Genomic DNA, 18,214 nt, shown 5'->3' on the forward strand with positions numbered 1-18,214 from the left:
GCCAGCCAATCGTCAAGATAAGGGAACACATGCACTCCCAGTCTGCGTTGCGACGATGCGACTAACCACTAGGCACTTTGTGAACACTCTGGGTGCAGACGCCAGACCAAAGGGCAGTACATAGTACTGATAGTGCTGTGTTCCCAGCCGAAATCGAAGATACGTCTTGTGAGCTGGGAGTATCGAGATGTGTGTGTAAACATCCTGTAAGTCCAGAGAGTATCGCCAATCGTTTTCTTGAATCACGGGAAGAAGGGTGCCCAGGGAAACCATCCTGAACTTTTCTCGGATAAGAAATTTGTTCAGGGCCCTCAGGTCTAGGATGGGACGTATCCCCCTCCCCCCCCCCCTCTTTTTCAGCACAAGGAAGTACCTGGAATAGAATCCCAGCCCTTCTTCCCCTGGTGGAACGGGTTCGACTGCTTGGGCCTTCAGAAGGGTGGAGAGTTCCTCTGCAAGTACCTGTTTGTGCTGGGAACTGTAAGAATAAGTTCCCGGTGGGCAATTTGGAGGTTTGGATTCCAGACTGAGGGTGTATCCTGACCGGACTATTTGAAGAACCCAACGGTCGGAGGTTATGAGAGGCCACCTTTGGTGAAAAAATATTAACCTCCCCCCAACCGGCAAGGCGTCCAGTACGGACACTTTTACAGAGGCTATGCTTAACTGGAGCCAGTCAAAAACCCATTCCATGCTTTTGCTAGGGAGCAGCACGGGCCTTAGACGCAAGCTGTTGAAAACGAGCGCGCTGGGACTGAGCCTGGACAGGCTGCCGAGAAGGAGGAGTGTACCTACGTCTAGTATAGGAATAGGGAGCACTCCTCTTCCCACAAAATACCTCCTAGATGAGGAGGTAGTAGCAAATGACGCCCGGTGGGAGAGAGAATCCATAGCATCATTATGCTTCTTCATCTGATCAACAAGATCCTCTAATTTTTCACCAAAAAGTTGTCCCCCAGCAAGGAACATCCGCCATTCGCTCCTGGACTGAATGATCCAGGTCAGAGACATGCAGCCATGAGAGTTTAAACATCACTATACCCTGAGCAGCGATTCTGGATGCTACATCAAAAGTGTCGAACGTACCCCTGGCCAGGAATTTGACACGCCTTCTGCTGCCTGACCACCTGGCAAAAAGGTTCGACTTGCTCCAGAGGGAGTGCATCAACCAAGCTAGACAGTTGCCTTATCGAGTCCCACAAGTGAACGCTCGTGAAGAGCTGGTAACATAGTAGATGGCAGCAGAAAAAGACCTGCACACACGGTCCATCCAGTCTGCCCAACAAGATAACTCACATGTGCCATTTTTTTGTGTATACCTTACCTTGATTTGTACCTGTCTTTTTCAGTATGATTGAATCTTGGCAGCGAGCATAGTGGCTTGATATGTCTTCCTCCCAAACGAGTCGAGAGTCCTAGTTTCTCTGCCTGGGGGCGCCGAACCATAGTCTCTAGTACTCCTGGCTCTCTTGAGGGCAGAATCCACCACCATGGAATTGTGGGGTAACTGAGACCTCATCAATCCAGGTTCACTGTGGATCCGATACTGGGATTCAGTTTTCTTCGGGACCACAGGCCAGACAGAGGGGCCGACCAGTTTCGCTTAAGGACTTCCTTCATTACCTTATGCAGAGGGACTGTCACAGCCTCTTTAGGTGGAGAAGAACAGTCCAGGACTTTGAGCATCTCAGTCTTGGGCTCATCCTCAACCTCCACAGGGAAGGGAATAGCCATAGCCATTTCCCGGACAAAAGAGGAAAAAGAAAGACTCTCTGGTGGAGATAGTCTCCTCTCTGGTGGAGGGGAAGGTTCAGAGGGAATCCCATAGGACTCATCAGAAGAAAAGTACCTCGGATCTTCCTCTGACTCCCACGAACGCTCCTGCTCAGTATCGGATAAGACCTCTGCTAAAGTACTTTGACACTGGACCTGCCTCGACGCCGATGTCCTCGATGGCGATGTCGAGAGGCTGACGCCCGCTCGGACTGTGGCGAAGCTCCCTCCACCAACGTCGAAGGGGAGTCGACCTGGGTGGCAGCCGACGTCGCAGGCTCCTCTTTCCTGCCCTCCCATCTGTGTCCCGCGTTTCTCTTCTCTCCTGTCCTCTCATCCCATCCATGTCTATCGATTCTGCTCTGCCCTCCCCTCAATGTGCCACATTTCTCTCTTCCTTTGTACCTCATCGTTTTCTGGCTGGCCTGGCTGGCTTCCCTTCTTTTGGTAACATCCTGACGTCAGCTCGCCTCCAGCGTTCCCCTTCCCTCTCTCTGTTCCACCCTCTGACGTCATTACGTTTTGACGCAAGGGCGGGGTAGTGAGGGGAATGGAACGCTGGAGGCTGGCTGACGTCATGAGATGTTACGAACCCAGGCAGCCAGACAGCGATGGAACATTGGAGGTGCAAATTATTATATATATATATTATTTTTTTACTTAATTTAAGCATTTAGCATAACCCACATATGGGTATTTTGTTGTTGTTCATCTGCTTTCTAATCTAGTATTAAAACTAGTCTTCTACAATTTCACTGTGATGGAACATGAATCAAGCCACTGAACAATAATATCAACAATTCTGATGCTTTAAACAAAAGTCAAGCTTTTCTCAACATTCAATCTGCAAATTGGTTGATCAATTACTCACTCAAATGAATGAATGCATAACATATATACTACATAGTAATTGGTCAGTTGAAAGCTGGATATTGAGAATTGCTCTGGGACTTGAAAATCAACAGTATCTTACTATTAGGACCCTAGGAAAACAAAGGGGACCTTTTACTGAAGTATATTAAGCAGTTAACATTATTGGAATTAATGAGTACATACCATCCCTAACAGTTAAAGTTGCTTGACACTTAGTGTACACTAACTCTGGCAATAACAGCATAGCATGGAATAGGGGGAAATGTGTGTAGGCTGCCCCTTGCAGTTTAATGCACTATAACTTACAGCATATTATCTTAACAGAGTCAATAGCACCACCTCAATAAGTAGCAATAAACGAACCCATGTTATCTGCAATGCAATTAACACATGGCAAGTATATTTTCTCTGTGTTAACTGTATGGGGAGATGCTGGGAATGACCCCCAATAGTTAACGCATTTTAAATTTTGCTACTATACATATCTCAAATAACCCTGTGTTTACTGAAAGAATTCAAACGTCCAGTATCACTATCGCAAACAGTATTATTCCACACAGTCTCTATCTAAAGAGGTAAAATGACTTCAGATCCCCAGTGCTACATTAATCAGTTTTTTAGTAGCACTGCTCCGCTCTGCCACTGGGTCATTTCCCAGTGCTGTTACAGGCAGGAATCCTCATCAGCCAAAAACTCCTCTAGTTGTTAACACGCATCCAATAGTTATACTATTATGCTATTTGTTACACTTATCTTATTTGATGGGTGTTTTCATAAGTTCACTCTACAGCGAGCTCCTGTTTCACAATCGCACAGGAGGAGGTTCCTTTAACTCCCGACTATGAGGTGATTGGTTGGTTGTGTAGGCGTCCTAGGGGTTAAAATCAGCTGACAGACGCCATTTTTTTTAAACCGCTAAAGCAGTAAATGAGCGGAAACTGCAAGAGGTATGGCTGAAATCATTAAGACACAGTGAGTACAATTGAGTAATACACACAGAGTAAGATCCATTTTTTCTCCTTTGCTTTCCGTTTTTAGGGCAATAACAGAGGTTCAGCTCCTTAGGAAACAAACGCGCAACAGGAGCTCGCTGTAGAGCAAACCTTTGAAAACGCCCATCAAATAAGTGTAACGAATAGCATAATAGTATAACTATTGGATGCGTGTTAACAACTAGCGGAGTTTTGGCTGATGAGGATTCCTGCCTGTAAGCGCACTGGGAAATGACCCAGCGGCAGAGCGGAGCAGTGCTACTAAAAAATTGATTAATGTAGCACTGGGGATCTGAAGTCATTTTACCTCTTTAGATAGAGACTGTGTGGAATAATACTGTTTGCGATACTATACATATCTGCAGACTATTAATATATCTTAGTAAAAGGGCCCCAAATGTATTTATTCTAGTGAGTGTTCCAACAACTGCAATATAACAATTATTCACAGGTGAATTACATCTGAAGGCGCTCAGGACACAGCATGTAAACTAGCAAGTTGCCAATAAACACTGATTTGCTTGTTGCTACTCAGGTTTTCTTTTTTCCTGTCATCCCCTTTCTGTTAAAGGCAATCAGAATTTTTTTTTTGTTGCCTTTTTTAAAAATGGAGGCAACATGCAAATAAAGAAAAACAGGACCCTATGGTGGATGGAGTTGGATTCTATACCTCAGAGAAGAGCCTACTGGTCAGAGCAGTGGGCTGAGAACCAGGGAAGCCAGTTCAGCTTCTACCACTGACAAACCTTGTGACCTTGGGAAAGTCACTTCACCTTCCACAGTTTCAGGTATAGCTTAAGATTGTAAGCCCTTTTGAGACAGGGAAAGAGAAAATTAGGTTCTTACCGTGATAATTTTCTTTCCTTTAGTCATAGCAGATGCAGCCATTACAGATGGGTTGTGTCCATCAACCAGCAGAGGGAGATAGAGAGCACACTTTTTTTCAGTGCCTCATACCAGCTTGCTCCACTGCCTCTCTTCAGTATTTGAAGCTTCCAAAGCAGTATGGCAAACCGCAATGGGAATAACATGAGCTTTCCTCACAGCGAACGATGGCCCTACAACAAAGGGCATTAACTCAGAATGGAGGGAATGAAACATCCTCCCGAAGGGCGTAAACTCATCCTCCACTGAGACATAACTGGAGGGAATAAACTCATCCTCCAAAACATGAAACTGGAGGGAATTAAGCCATCCTCCTTTAATTGAACAAGAATCCTGAAGACTGTTTTCCGACTTTCTCCCAAGGACGGAATCTCCAGGTAACACGAACAGAACCTGAAATAGATTTACAGCAGATAGCATCAGACAGGGAGAGATCATGGCTGCATATGCTATGACTAAAGGAAAGAAAATTATCACGGTAAGAACCTAATTTTCCCTTCCTTGTCATCAAGCAGATGCAGCCATTACAGATGGGATGTATCAAAGCAATCCCTAGATAGGGTGGGAACAAGCCACACCACGCGCCAGCACTTGCGCTCCAAAATGTGCGTCCCTCCTGGCAACCACATCCAGCCTGTAATGTCGGGCAAAAGAGAGCTTAGAAGCCCATGTTGCTGCAATACAAATCTCTTGAAGAGAGAGTGCTCCAGTTTCAGCCCAAGAAGAGGAAATTCCTCTAGTGGAATGCGCCTTAAAGGCATCAGGCGGAGGCCGGCCGGCAAGCAAATAAGCTGAAAAGATAGATTCTTTAAGCCAGCGGGCAATAGTGGCTTTAGACGCTGGAGACCCTCTGCGAGGACCTGATAGCAAAACAAACAGATGATCAGAGGTCCTGAAAGAGATAGTAACTCGCAGATACTGCAGCAGAGTCCTGCGCACATCCAACAGGTGTAATTGCCCAAAAGATTCTGGAAACTCTTCCTCGACAAAGGAGGGCAAGAAAATAGGTTGGTTTAGGTGAAACGCTGAAACCACCTTAGGCAAGAAGGAAGGCACGGTCCGAACCGTGACCCCGGACTCTGAAAACTGCAGAAAAGGGTCTCTACAGGACAGCACCTGAAGCTCTGACACCCGTCTCGCCGAAGTAATGGCCACTAGCAAGACGGCCTTCAGTGTCAAATCTTTCTCTGAAGCACGCCGAAGCGGTTCAAAGGGAGCACCCTGAAGGGCCTTCAGCACTAGCCCCAGGTTCCAAGCTGAACAAGGTGCACGCACGGGAGGACGGAGCCGAAGCACCCCTCTAAGAAACCGTGCCACATCCGGATGAGCAGCTAAAGACACGCCTTCAACCTTGCCACGCAGGGAGGCCAACGCTGCCACTTGCACCCGCAGGAAATTATAGGCCAAGCCTTTTTGTACACCATCCTGCAAAAAGTCCAGAATCGGCGAGACAGGAGCCCGCATGGGTGTGATCTCTCTGGAAGCACACCAGACTTCAAACTGGCGCCAATTCCTGGCATAAGCCATGGAAGTGGAACACTTGCTGGCTTGCAGGAGAGTGGTAATTACTTTATTGAAATAGCCTCTGCCTCTTAATTGCGCCCTCTCAATCGCCAGGCCATAAGACCAAATCGGCTGGCGTCCTCCATGGTCACCGGACCCTGTGACAACAGGTTGGGAACCAGAGGTAACTGAAGGGGATCCTCTACGAGCATCTGTCGGAGGTCCGCATACCAAGGCCTCCTGGGCCAATCCAGGGCGACGAGAACCACTTTCTGGTGGTGGTCACTTTTGAATACAGATGCAGTGAGTTTCAGGTGTTAATGACTGATCCACCCAACAGAAAATTATATACTACTACTACTACTTAACATTTCTAGAGCGCTACTAGCGCTGTACAATAGGGTGGTTTTGTGTAGGCACCTGTCGACTGCCGTAGTTCCACTTTAATCTGGTTAATTGTCTTTGTAACATTTTCCCCCTTTCAACATGTTCACAATTTGGATTGCAAAAAAGACCCTTAGCTGCTGAATTGGAGTAGACTACACCCTGAGGCCCAGATGCATCAAACAAACGTAAAAAAATCTAAATCGTTGAAGTCCTTAACGATTTTGAAAAACCGAAGCATGCACCAAAAAAACAGGTCAAACATGTTCGTTGCGGTATCCAGAAGTACAATGTATCAATGAATCGTAACCCCCGTCGTAATCGGCCCCTAAATCATGCGCAGAGCAGCCAAGCGTTATGCTGGCTGCTCTGCGCATGCCACAAACGTCCAAAAAAAACCACAACACAAACACGTGGCTCCCCACTTCCCCCTGCACTAATCAAAACAACAAAAAAAACAAATAGATCGGTAGGGGCAAAGGCGCTCGTCAGGAGCGTCCTGTATGGGCGCCCTTACCCCCCCCCCCCCCGAGATCGCCGCTGTTCCCCGCTTCAGCCGGTTTTAATAAAAACAAATCTCCAAATTTTCTCATCCCCGGTCCCCCTCCCTTCCTGTGTTTCCTGTCCCTTGCTCCAGGGCTCCACCTCCCGCCATCCTCCGCCTCGCCCCCTGGGATCATCGCCGCCGCTCCCACCCTCCACCGGACCCCCCTCCACATTACCGTCCCGTGCAGCGCCTCTCACCTGTATGCGAAGGTGCTGCACGGGATAAACATCTGATCGCCAATTGCTTCTCCCTTCTCCGACGTCAGTCTGTTGTTCCTGGGCCCGCCCTCCACTGTTGACAGAGCAAGCCAAGCCTCCACAAACCACAAGTAGCCAAAAGGAAGCCGGGAGATGAAGGCTCCCGAGCTTAAGTCCCCCAAAGGCTGCAGAAGGTGGTCTATGCAGGGAGTGCTGACTGCAACATGCACATGCCATCAGGCCCTAGCTTCCCCCCAGGAGGAAATCTGGTGGTTGGCTGCTAAAACTGTAGCAGATGCAATCATGGACAGGTCTGACTGCACCAAAAACAGCAGACACTGGGTCACTCCAACCCCTCCAGATCTCAAGGTCAAAGGACCAAGATCTCACATATATGGAAGACCCACCGGTCGTTCAAGTGATTGAGACACAAAGCTTGGCCAGAAATCTAAGGTCTGCTCCAAAGCTGCCGTGCATCACAGCATACAAAATGCACATGCAGATATTCCTGCTTGTAAGCCAGGCAGATGTCATAGAAACTGCACATGCAGATTTTCCCGCTTGTAAGGCAGGCAGATGTCAGTAATGAAGGTAAAATTATGTATCATACCTGATAATTTTCTTTCCATTAATCATAGCTGATCAATCCATAGACTGGTGGGTTGTGTCCATCTACCAGCAGGTGGAGATAGAGAGCAAACTTTTGCCTCCCTATATGTGGTCATGTGCTGCCGGAAACTCCTCAGTATGTCGATATCAAAGCTCCATCCGCAGGACTCAGCACTTAGAGAATTACACCCACGAAGGGACACTCTGCCCAGCTCACCACCGCCGAAACGGGGGAGGGGAATTAACCCAGCTCATCCCCACACAAGTGGGGGAGGGGAATCCGTCCAGCTCATCCCCGCGGAGCGGGGGAGGGACACCACACCCGCCGATGCGGGGGGATCTGGCTTATCCTGCAACCGCAAAACCGCGGGAGGAGCTGACTGACCCTAAAACCGCCGAAGCGGGAGGGGTACAAAGCTGCCCTACAGCCGCACGAAGCGGGAGGGAGTGCCGGCAGAATTTAAATCTCAATCCAGCCCCGTAAAACGGAGGGGAGAGGAATGCAGCAGCTCACTGTAACACAAACTCGTCTCAACTCTTGAAGAATCCAAGTGAAAAAACTTGAACACGAAGTCTTTCTGAAGTAACTGAAGACTAAACTTGAACCTGAAATGCAACCAGAATAAAAACAGTACAGATATCTGGGAGGGGCTATGGATTGATCAGCTATGATTAATGGAAAGAAAATTATCAGGTATGATACATAATTTTACCTTCCATATCATCAAGATGATCAATCCATAGACTGGTGGGATGTACCGAAGCAGTACTCACCCAGGGCGGGACACTGAAATCCCTGACCTCAACACTGAAGCTCCAAACCGGGCCTCCGCCCGTGCAGCCACAGTCAAGCGGTAATGCTTGGAGAATGTATGAGCCGAAGCCCAAGTTGCCGCCTTGCATATCTCTTCCAAGGAGACGGACCCGGCCTCTGCCATCGAGGCCGCCTGAGCTCTAGTGGAGTGAGCCTTCAGCTGGATAGGCGGCACCTTCCCCGCGGCCACATAAGCCGCTGCAATGGCTTCCTTGACCCATCTTGCCACTGTAGGCTTAGCAGCCTGCAGACCCTTACGAGGACCTGCAAACAGGACAAACAGATGATCCGATTTCCGGAACTCATTGGTCACTTCCAAGTATCTGATGATGACTCGTCTCACATCCAGATATTTAAGAGCAGAGTACTCCTCTGGGTAGTCCTCCCTACGAAAGGAAGGGAGACAGAGCTGCTGATTCACATGGAAGCGAGAAACAATCTTGGGCAGGAAGGAAGGCACTGTGCGAATAGTCACTCCTGCCTCAGTGAACTGCAGAAAGGGCTCTCGACATGAGAGCGCCTGGAGCTCGGAAACTCTTCTGGCTGAAGTGATAGCCACCAAAAAGACTGCTTTCAACGTCAGGTCTTTCAGAGATGCCCTCGACAAGGGTTCAAAAGGCGGCTTCTGCAATGCTCTTAGCACCAGGTTGAGATTCCACGCAGGCACCACTGAGTGCAGAGGAGGGCGCAGGTGATTAACTCCCTTGAGAAAGCGCACCACATCTGGCTGCGAAGCCAGGGAAGCACCCTTCAGGCGGCCCCTGAAGCAAGCCAGAGCCGCTACCTGGACTTTAAGGGAACTGAGCGACAGGCCTTTCTCCAGACCTTCTTGCAGGAACGCCAACACTGAAGAAATTGGAGCAGTGAAGGGAGAAAGTGAGCCTGCTTCACACCACGCTGCAAATATACGCCAAACCCTGGCGTAAGCAGTAGAAGTAGAGCGCTTCCTCGCTCTCAGCATAGTGGCAATGACCTTGTCTGAGAAGCCCTTATTTCTCAGACGCTGCCGCTCAATAGCCAGGCCGTAAGACCAAAGGGGGAGGGATCCTCCATCACCACGGGACCCTGATGTAACAGGCCCTGCTCCACTGGCAGCCGCAGAGGATCGTCGACTGAGAGCCTGATCAAGTCCGCATACCAGGGACGTCTGGGCCAATCCGGACCCACCAGGATTACCCTGCCGGGATGCTTTGCCACCCGGTCTAGCACCCTGCCCAACATGGGCCAGGGCGGGAACACATAGAGAAGCTCTTGAGTCGGCCACTGTTGGAGAAGAGCATCTACTCCCAGGGATCGAGGGTCCCGTCCTCTGCTGAAAAAGCGCGGCACTTGGCAATTGGCCGATGACGCCATCAGATCTAGGCTCGGCTGGCCCCAGCGCTTCGTGATGTCCAAGAACGCCTGAGCAGATAGCTGCCACTCTCCGGGCTCCAAGGTATGGCGACTGAGAAAGTCCGCCTTGACATTCATGACTCCGGCAATGTGGGCCGCTGACAGCTGCTCCAGGTTCGCTTCTGCCCACTGGCATAGATTCATAGCCTCCTTGGCTAGAGGGGCGCTCTTGGTACCTCCCTGGCGGTTGACATAGGCCACAGCCGTGGCATTGTCCGACAGGACCCGTACCGACTTCAACACCAGTACCGGGATGAACTCCAAAAGCGCCAACCGAATGGCTCTGAGTTCCAGGAGGTTGATAGACCACTTTGCCTCTGCAGGAGACCAGAGCCCCTGCGCTGTCCTTCCCAAGCCGTGGGCTCCCCAGCCCGACAAAGAGGCGTCCGTCGTGACGACAATCCACTCCGGGGTCACCAGAGGCATTCCCGCAGACAACTTGTCTGTCTGCATCCACCAGCTCAGCGCCTTGCGCACTGCTGGTTCCAAGGGAAGGCGCACAGCATAATCCTCCGACATCGGAGTCCAGCGCTGTAGCAGAGATTGTTGTAGTGGTCTCATATGAGCCCTGGCCCAGGGCACTACTTCCATCGTGGCCGTCATAGAGCCCAACAGCTGCACATAGTCCCAAGCCCGAAGAGGAGAGGCTACTAGGAACTGGTCCACCTGAGCCTGAAGCTTGACAATCCGATTGTCTGGCAGGAACACTCTGCCCACTTGGGTGTCGAATCGAACTCCCAGATACTCCAGGGACTGAGTCGGGCGCAGCTGGCTTTTCTCCCAGTTGATGATCCATCCCAGGGAGCTCAAAAGAGCAACTACCCGGTCCACAGCTTTGCCGCACTCTGCATAAGAGGGGGCTCGGATCAACCAGTCGTCCAGATAAGGATGGACTTGTACTCCTTCCTTTCGCAGGAAGGCCGCGATGACCACCATTACTTTGGAAAAGGTCCGCGGAGCAGTAGCCAACCCGAACGGGAGGGCTCTGAACTGGAAGTGTCGGCCCAGGACTGCAAAACGCAGAAAGCGTTGATGAGGAGGCCAGATGGGAATATGCAAGTACGCTTCCTTGATGTCCAAGGATGCCAGGTACTCCCTGCCTTCACTGCCGCTATAACAGAGCGGAGAGTCTCCATGCGAAAGTGCCGCACTTTCAAGGCCCGATTGACCCCTTTGAGGTCGAGGATAGGCCGGACAGAACCTCCTTTCTTTGGTACCACAAAGTAAATGGAGTAACGCCCCTTGCCAAGCTGACTTTCTGGCACCGGAACGACCGCACCCAGGCGGATCAGATTGTCCAAAGTCTGCTGCACTGCCACAGCTTTGACCGGACACTTGCAGGGAGAGAGTACAAACCCGTCTCTTAAGGGTCGGCAGAACTCTAGCTTGTAGCCGTCTCTGATGACTTCCAGCACCCAAGCGTCTGAAGTTATTGTGGTCCACTCGCCCAGAAACGAGGACAGCCGTCCTCCAATCTGCACTGGGGCGTGGACCAAGGCCCCGTCATTGGGTACGAGACCCTGGGGGAGGACCGGAGGGAGCACCTCCGGGACGGCGGTCTCTGCGAAAGGAATGCTGCTTGGGGGAGAAATTCCTCTTAAAGGAAGAGGGGGCAGAGGAACCCGACCTGCCCGGGTGGTACCGACGGGCTTCCTGAATCCGTCCTCTGGAGGTACCGGGACGAGTACTAGCCCGAGCCCTGACCTCTGGTAACTTCTTGCCCTTAGACGTGCCGAGATCGGTCACGATTTTGTCCAGCTCGACCCCAAAGAGCAGCTTGCCTTTAAAAGGCAATCTAGCCAGGCGGGATTTAGAGGCGTGGTCAGCAGACCAATGTTTCAGCCAAAGCCACCGCCGCGCAGAGATTGTCTGAGCCATGCCTTTAGCTGAGGCCCTCAAGACATCATACAGCAAGTCTGCCAAATAGGCTAAGCCCGATTCCAGGGCCGGCCAATCAGCCCTCAAGGAATGATCCGAGGGGGAAGCCCGCTGCACCATAGTCAGGCACGCCCTGGCCACATAGGAGCCGCAAACTGAGGCCTGCAAACTGACGACCTTAAGGCCGCCTCCAATCTTCTGTCTTGGGCGTCCTTTAGGGCCGTGCCACCTTCCACCGGCAACGCCGTTTTCTTAGTCACCGCAGTGATTAAAGAATCCACGGTAGGCCACAGATAGGCCTCACGTTCACTTTCAGTCAAAGGATAGAGGCGGGACATAGCCCTAGCCACTTTAAGGCTCGCTTCAGGGACATCCCATTGAGCCGAAATTAAGGTGTGCATGGCATCATGCACGTGGAAGGTTCTAGGCGGGCGCTTCGTCCCCAGCATAATGGCAGAGCCAACAGGGGCTGAGGGAGAGACGTCCTCCGGAGAAGAAATCTTCAAAGTGTCCATGGCCTGTATCAACAGGTTGGGCAAATCCTCTGAGCTAAAAAGCCGCGCTGCAGAGGGGTCATCCGCTCCATCCGAGCGGGGATCCGTCTCCTCCAAGGAATCCGCAAAGGACCGTTGGGAGAACTCAGATACGCTGCCCTCATCTACATCGGAGGAGACAAAGTCCTCCAAGGCCTGGGAATCAACCCGAGGGCGTTTACCTCTGGGAACCTCAACCTCTTTACCAGACGAGGGAGCAGGGGCAGCGTTTTGCATAAGGAAGGCCTGATGCAGCAGCAAAACAAACTCAGGGGAGAAACCCCCCAGACTGTGCACTTTCCGCAGCCTGGGCTACAGCCCTAGACGCACCCTCAACCGGCGCTCGCAAGAGCGGGGGAGAGACATGCTGCGCATCCAAAATGGCGTCCGGCGCGACACTCCGCGAAGGAGCCGCGCGGGAAGAACGGCGCTTAACTTTAGCCGCTTTTGTGCCGTCGCCCAAATTAAGGGCGTTCATGGCATTAATGTCTCCAACCTCAAGGGCGGCCCAAGAAGAAGCCGTCCGAGCCGCGTGGCCGGACAAGATGGCGGAGGCGAGGAGCGGGGGATGGGCGTTTATGGCGGGAAAAACCGCCACGCCGGAGGAAGGACCGGGACATTCATCGGTCACGAAACTGTCACCCAACAAGGGCGAATCAGGCTTTAAGACCCCCGCATCCCCTCTAGAAGCGCTCAAGCGATCCGGGGAGCGACTCTTTGCGCCCTCGCCCTCCGACGCCATATGCCACGAGGAGAAGAATCGGGGAACCCCCTGCCCGCTATAAAAAGGTAAAAATTACCTGCTTGCCGCTCCGAGCTGTAACGACCTGGTGTCCCAGTGAGTAGCTGCAATAAACGTTTAAATAAACGTCGAAATAAACGCCTTTAAGGACGTTCAAAATTTTTTTTTTTTTTTTTAACGGAGCCAGCGGGAGGGGGGAGAAAAGGAGGGACCTGGCACCACCAGGTTTGCACTTGCTCAAAAGAGCCCTCAACCCCAGGCACTCAACAAAACCTAAGAATTAGGCTTGGAGGCCTAGCCAGAGCTGCTGCTGTGTGTGACCACCACCTGCTGAGATAGAGAACATACTGAGGAGTTTCCGGCAGCACATGACCACATATAGGGAGGCAAAAGTTTGCTCTCTATCTCCACCTGCTGGTAGATGGACACAACCCACCAGTCTATGGATTGATCAGCTTGATGATATGGAAACAAGAGTTAGTGCTGTCCTGGGAGGGAGGCTAACCACCTGAGAATGTCAGTGCCTGCCCACAAGACATGCCAACCAATGGCAAGGATGACCAGCCACCTTGCCTCTACCATTGAAAGAGCCCTAAAGAAAGGCAAGTCAGTTCTGAGCACCCAATAAAGACTAAACACCAGAGCCCCGTCAGGCACAGCGCAACCACACAAGAGAGCACTGCTGAGAATGGTCCTGGAGAGGAAGATGGACAGATCCCAAATGAGGTCAGAGATCAAACATGGTATCAACTGCAGCCAGCTGTGGAAACAAAGATGGCCGCCACCAAAGAAGTGTGTACCAAAACGTGGATCCTGCCACTGCCCCCATGAAATTAAGGGGAGAGGGATGAGACTCCTCATCGTGCCTCACAGTACCATTACTGGCCCCAGAAACACAAAGGGCAGAAAACAAAGACTGTACTCACAATTTCACTGAGCAACTTCTCCAGTATCTCAGAAGCAAAAATTACTTGAAGACACTAACAATATTCCTATGAAAGGTAAAATGATATTGCTAAGTGACTAGATCCTAGATGATTACACAGTATAACATCTGAAACAATTTATTTGAAAGCATCAGATCCAGTATCATTCCCCTTCTGCTTGGGCTCCATTGCCAGTTGCCAGAATAGCTCTCTGTGTGAAAACAAACACAGGATCTCCCTACTTCTCGACGACACCACAGCTAAGATACCACAATCAACCTCCAGAAGTTCCTGTGTTTTTTTGTTTACACAGAGAGCTATTCTGGCAACTGTTCATGGAGCCCAAGCAGAAAGCAGATACTGGATCTGGTGCTTACAAATGGTGCATACTCAACTACAGGGGGATGATCAGAAGCAAACGCCGGCGCTAGAGGCTGTTAGCACCATACTAGCGCCGGCGTTTGCTACCGCCCCATGATCAGAGCCCTCGAGCACATTAAACAACACACCTGAGGGCTCTGAATGCAACTAGCATGCAAATACATGCTAAACAGGGCTAACCATATTCATCCCCAATGATCAGCGACCAGCGCGCCAAAGATTGGGTCGCTGCCAGCGTGCCAAAGATTGGGTTGCTGGCTGCGGCAAACCCTACGCCAGCTCCGAGCTGGCGTTAGGGTTTGCACATCATTGGGGAGGAATGGTGAGCCCTGCGCACGCTGGCAGGCCCCCAATCCCCCCACCAAGGCAAACCTGCCAGTAACAGGGTGCTGGAGGTCCGGTGGACCTCCGGTGCCTCCCCCAGGGAGGGCTGGAGATCCGGTGGGTCTCCAACCCCCCCTAACTCCCCTCAACATTTGCCCAGTGGGCGGCCAACCCCCCCCCCCCCCCCCCCCGAGGGGCTGAAGGTCCGCTGGACCGCCGGTCCCCTCCCAACGATCCCCCCCCCTAAGGTTCAGGGAGGGCTGGAGATTCGGTGGGTCTCCAGCCCCCCCCCCCAGCAAAGGGTCAGTGATGGTCCAGTGATGAATCTGCCACCCCTCTACCTGCCTACCTACCCACTCCCCCCTCCCTACCCCCCCCACCTTGTGAGTCAGAGGAGAGAGATAGCCTGCCTCCCTCCTCTTCCTTCGACGTAGCAAAAATGGCAGCGCCCAGCCCTGCCCAGTGTATCCTGGGATGCGCTGGGTGGGGATTGTCGGGGGGGGGGGGACCGGTGGTCCAGCGAACCTCCAGCCCCCATCGCTGGGGGGGGGGGGGGGTTGGTCGCCCACTGGGCCACCAGGGACTGGGTGCACATGTTGAGGGGAGTTAGCGGGGGGGCTGAAAAGGAGACAGGGAGAAATGGCTGGGTCTGAAGCTCAGGACTGGTGAGAGAAAAAGGCTGGGGTTGAAACTGGGGGCTGAAGCTGGGGACTGGTGGGATAGTGGGGCTGAAACTGGGGGATGAAAAAGGGGGGCAGGTGGAAGATGTGGGCTGGGGCTAGAACTAGGGGCAGGTGGGATAAAGGGGCTGGAACTGGGGGCTGAAAAAAAGGGGGGGGAGCGGACATATCCTACATGGAAGGGGGAGCGAGAGGGAGGGCAGACCCTGGATGGATAGGAGAGGGAGGGCAAATGGTGGATTGAAAGGGCAGACAGTGGATGGAAGGGATAGAAAGGGCAGACAGGGGCAGACGGTGGACGGAAGGGATAGAAAGGGCAAATGGTGGATTGAAAGGGCAGACAGTGGATGGAAGGGATAGAAAGGACAGACATGGGCAGATGGTGGATGGAAGGGGTAGAGATAGAGGGCAGACACTGGATGCAGGGGACAGAAGAGGGCAGACACTGGATGGCAGAGAGAGAATGAAGACAGATACTGGATGGAAGGAAAACAGTGAAAAGAAGATGAGGAAAGCAGAAAACAGAGACAACAAACTGTAAATAAAATATATACTTTTATTTTTTTTTGCTTTAGGATAAAGTAGTATTGTAGCTGTGTTAATAAATGTTTATAATAGAACATGTAAACAAGGTAATCTTTTTAATGGACTAATTTTAATACATTTTGACTAACTTTCAGAGAACAAAACCCCCTCCCTCAGGTCAGGATAGGATACTGTAACAGCACTATACTGTATTGACCTGAGGAAGGAGGTTCTGGCCTCTGAAAGATAAATGTATTAGTCCAATAAAATGGTATTATTTTATTGTCTATATTTGTTTTATTTCTATTTGTTAATTTGTAAAGTGGTGATTGGTACTTGTTAGTTTTTTCAAATTTACATCTGCTGTCTTTGTATTTTGCACAGTACTAGGGGACATTTTCTGTTTCTGTGGTGTTGCATTATATACAGAGTCTGGCATATTGGGGGTTCAGTTTAATTTTTGTCTAAATAGAAAGTTTATGATTACTTATTCTATAGTGGATTAGGGTGTATCTGTGTTTGTGAAAAAGACATGGCTTTCAGTTGGCAATGACTGTGCAGGATCAACGATCTGTACTATTCTGTGTCTCTGTAGTTTTTAAGATGCTTTCCTTTTCCTTGTGTGACTCGTAGAAATGACTGCTTATGGTATGGTAGAATTGCTCTATAGGTCCCGAGTGTTTTGTATTCTCGGCATGCCTAGTACTGGATTTTGGAGGGGGTGTTAAAAAATTACCAGCCCCGGGTGTCAACTACCCTAGCTACGCCACTGTATTGATGTAAGCAGGGAACCTGGAGTCAAGGGTGGGGCCCTGGGGAGGAAATAAAAACCCAGGTTCAGAGTAAATCAGAGGAGGGCAGGTTTACACACCTTTGAGGCTTTTAAGGTCCTCGTCTTTATTCTCGTCAAAAGAAGTCATGCACTGTGATAGCAAACCCCCCCCCCCCCCCCCCCCCCACAACCCTACTTTGGGATTCGCTATCAGAAGGGCTACACCTAACTCAAGTCTACTTCAGGAAGCAAGTGAAAGCCTGGCTCTTCTCCCAAGACTTTAATATATGTGGTGACTGACTAATCATTCACTCAGCATCTCGACTAGCTTGCCAAACACCCCATCAACCAATACCAGTTCCACATACCTTATTCAAGTGTACATATAATTTGCTTTCATTTAGCCAAGCATTTATTCCAACAACTTTGTTCTACTCATCTGTGTGTTTGTCTATGTCTCACCTGCACTCACCCCCTCGATGGTCTATGAAGAAGTTTCATTGTAATGCACTAAAATTATGGCATGCTATTTGAATGCTCTAATGTGCATCAATTAAGGTGTAATAGCAATTCAAATCAAACAAATTTGACTTCACTAGTAATAATCATTCCAACAATCAAGCATATTGAACTAGGAAGAGATTTCAGTGTTGCTGATAAAACTGGAAATACAGCATACCTTAAATCTGATCAACCAATGGTCATAAACACCTCTCATATTTCTCAAAGCATATCTTTTTAATTATATCAATAAAGCTTAAATGCAGCTTTAAAGCAAAGGCAGAGAGCCTTTATTAACAGGCTCAGGCTCAGCTGAAATGTCCATTTCACTAAATGAGCTTCTTCGGGAGCAGAACTCTTGATAGAGACCCATTGGCAATATCTACAATAAAAACATATACAGTGGTGGAAATAAGTATTTGATCCCTTGCTGATTTTGTAAGTTTGCCCACTGACAAAGACATGAGCAGCCCATAATTGAAGGGTAGGTTATTGGTAACAGTGAGAGATAGCACATCACAAATTAAATCCGGAAATCACATTGTGGAAAGTATATGAATTTATTTGCATTCTGCAGAGGGAAATAAGTATTTAATCCCTCTGGCAAACAAGACCTATACTTGGTGGCAAAACCCTTGTTGGCAAGCACAGCGGTCAGACGTCTTCTGTAGTTGATGATGAGGTTTGCACACATGTCAGGAGGAATTTTGGTCCACTCCTCTTTGCAGATCATCTCTAAATCATTAAGAGTTCTGGGCTGTCGCTTGGCAACTCGCAGCTTCAGCTCCCTCCATAAGTTTTCAATGGGATTAAGGTCTGGTGACTGGCTAGGCCACTCCATGACCCTAATGTGCTTCTTCCTGAGCCACTCCTTTGTTGCCTTGGCTGTATGTTTTGGGTCATTGTCGTGCTGGAAGACCCAGCCACGACCCATTTTTAAGGCCCTGGCGGAGGGAAGGAGGTTGTCACTCAGAATTGTACGG

The 18,214-nt window shown here is 50.2% G+C and overlaps 1 protein-coding gene across 1 annotated transcript in view; it reads right to left on the reverse strand.

Moving 5' to 3' along the window:
* The window catches only part of NCOA2 (nuclear receptor coactivator 2), a 470,775-nt gene that overhangs the window by 249,098 nt on the left and 203,463 nt on the right, over nucleotides 1-18,214 (reverse strand).

This window comes from Microcaecilia unicolor, chromosome 1, assembly GCF_901765095.1.
Source record: "Microcaecilia unicolor chromosome 1, aMicUni1.1, whole genome shotgun sequence".
NCBI classification, from domain to species: Eukaryota; Metazoa; Chordata; class Amphibia; order Gymnophiona; family Siphonopidae; genus Microcaecilia; species Microcaecilia unicolor.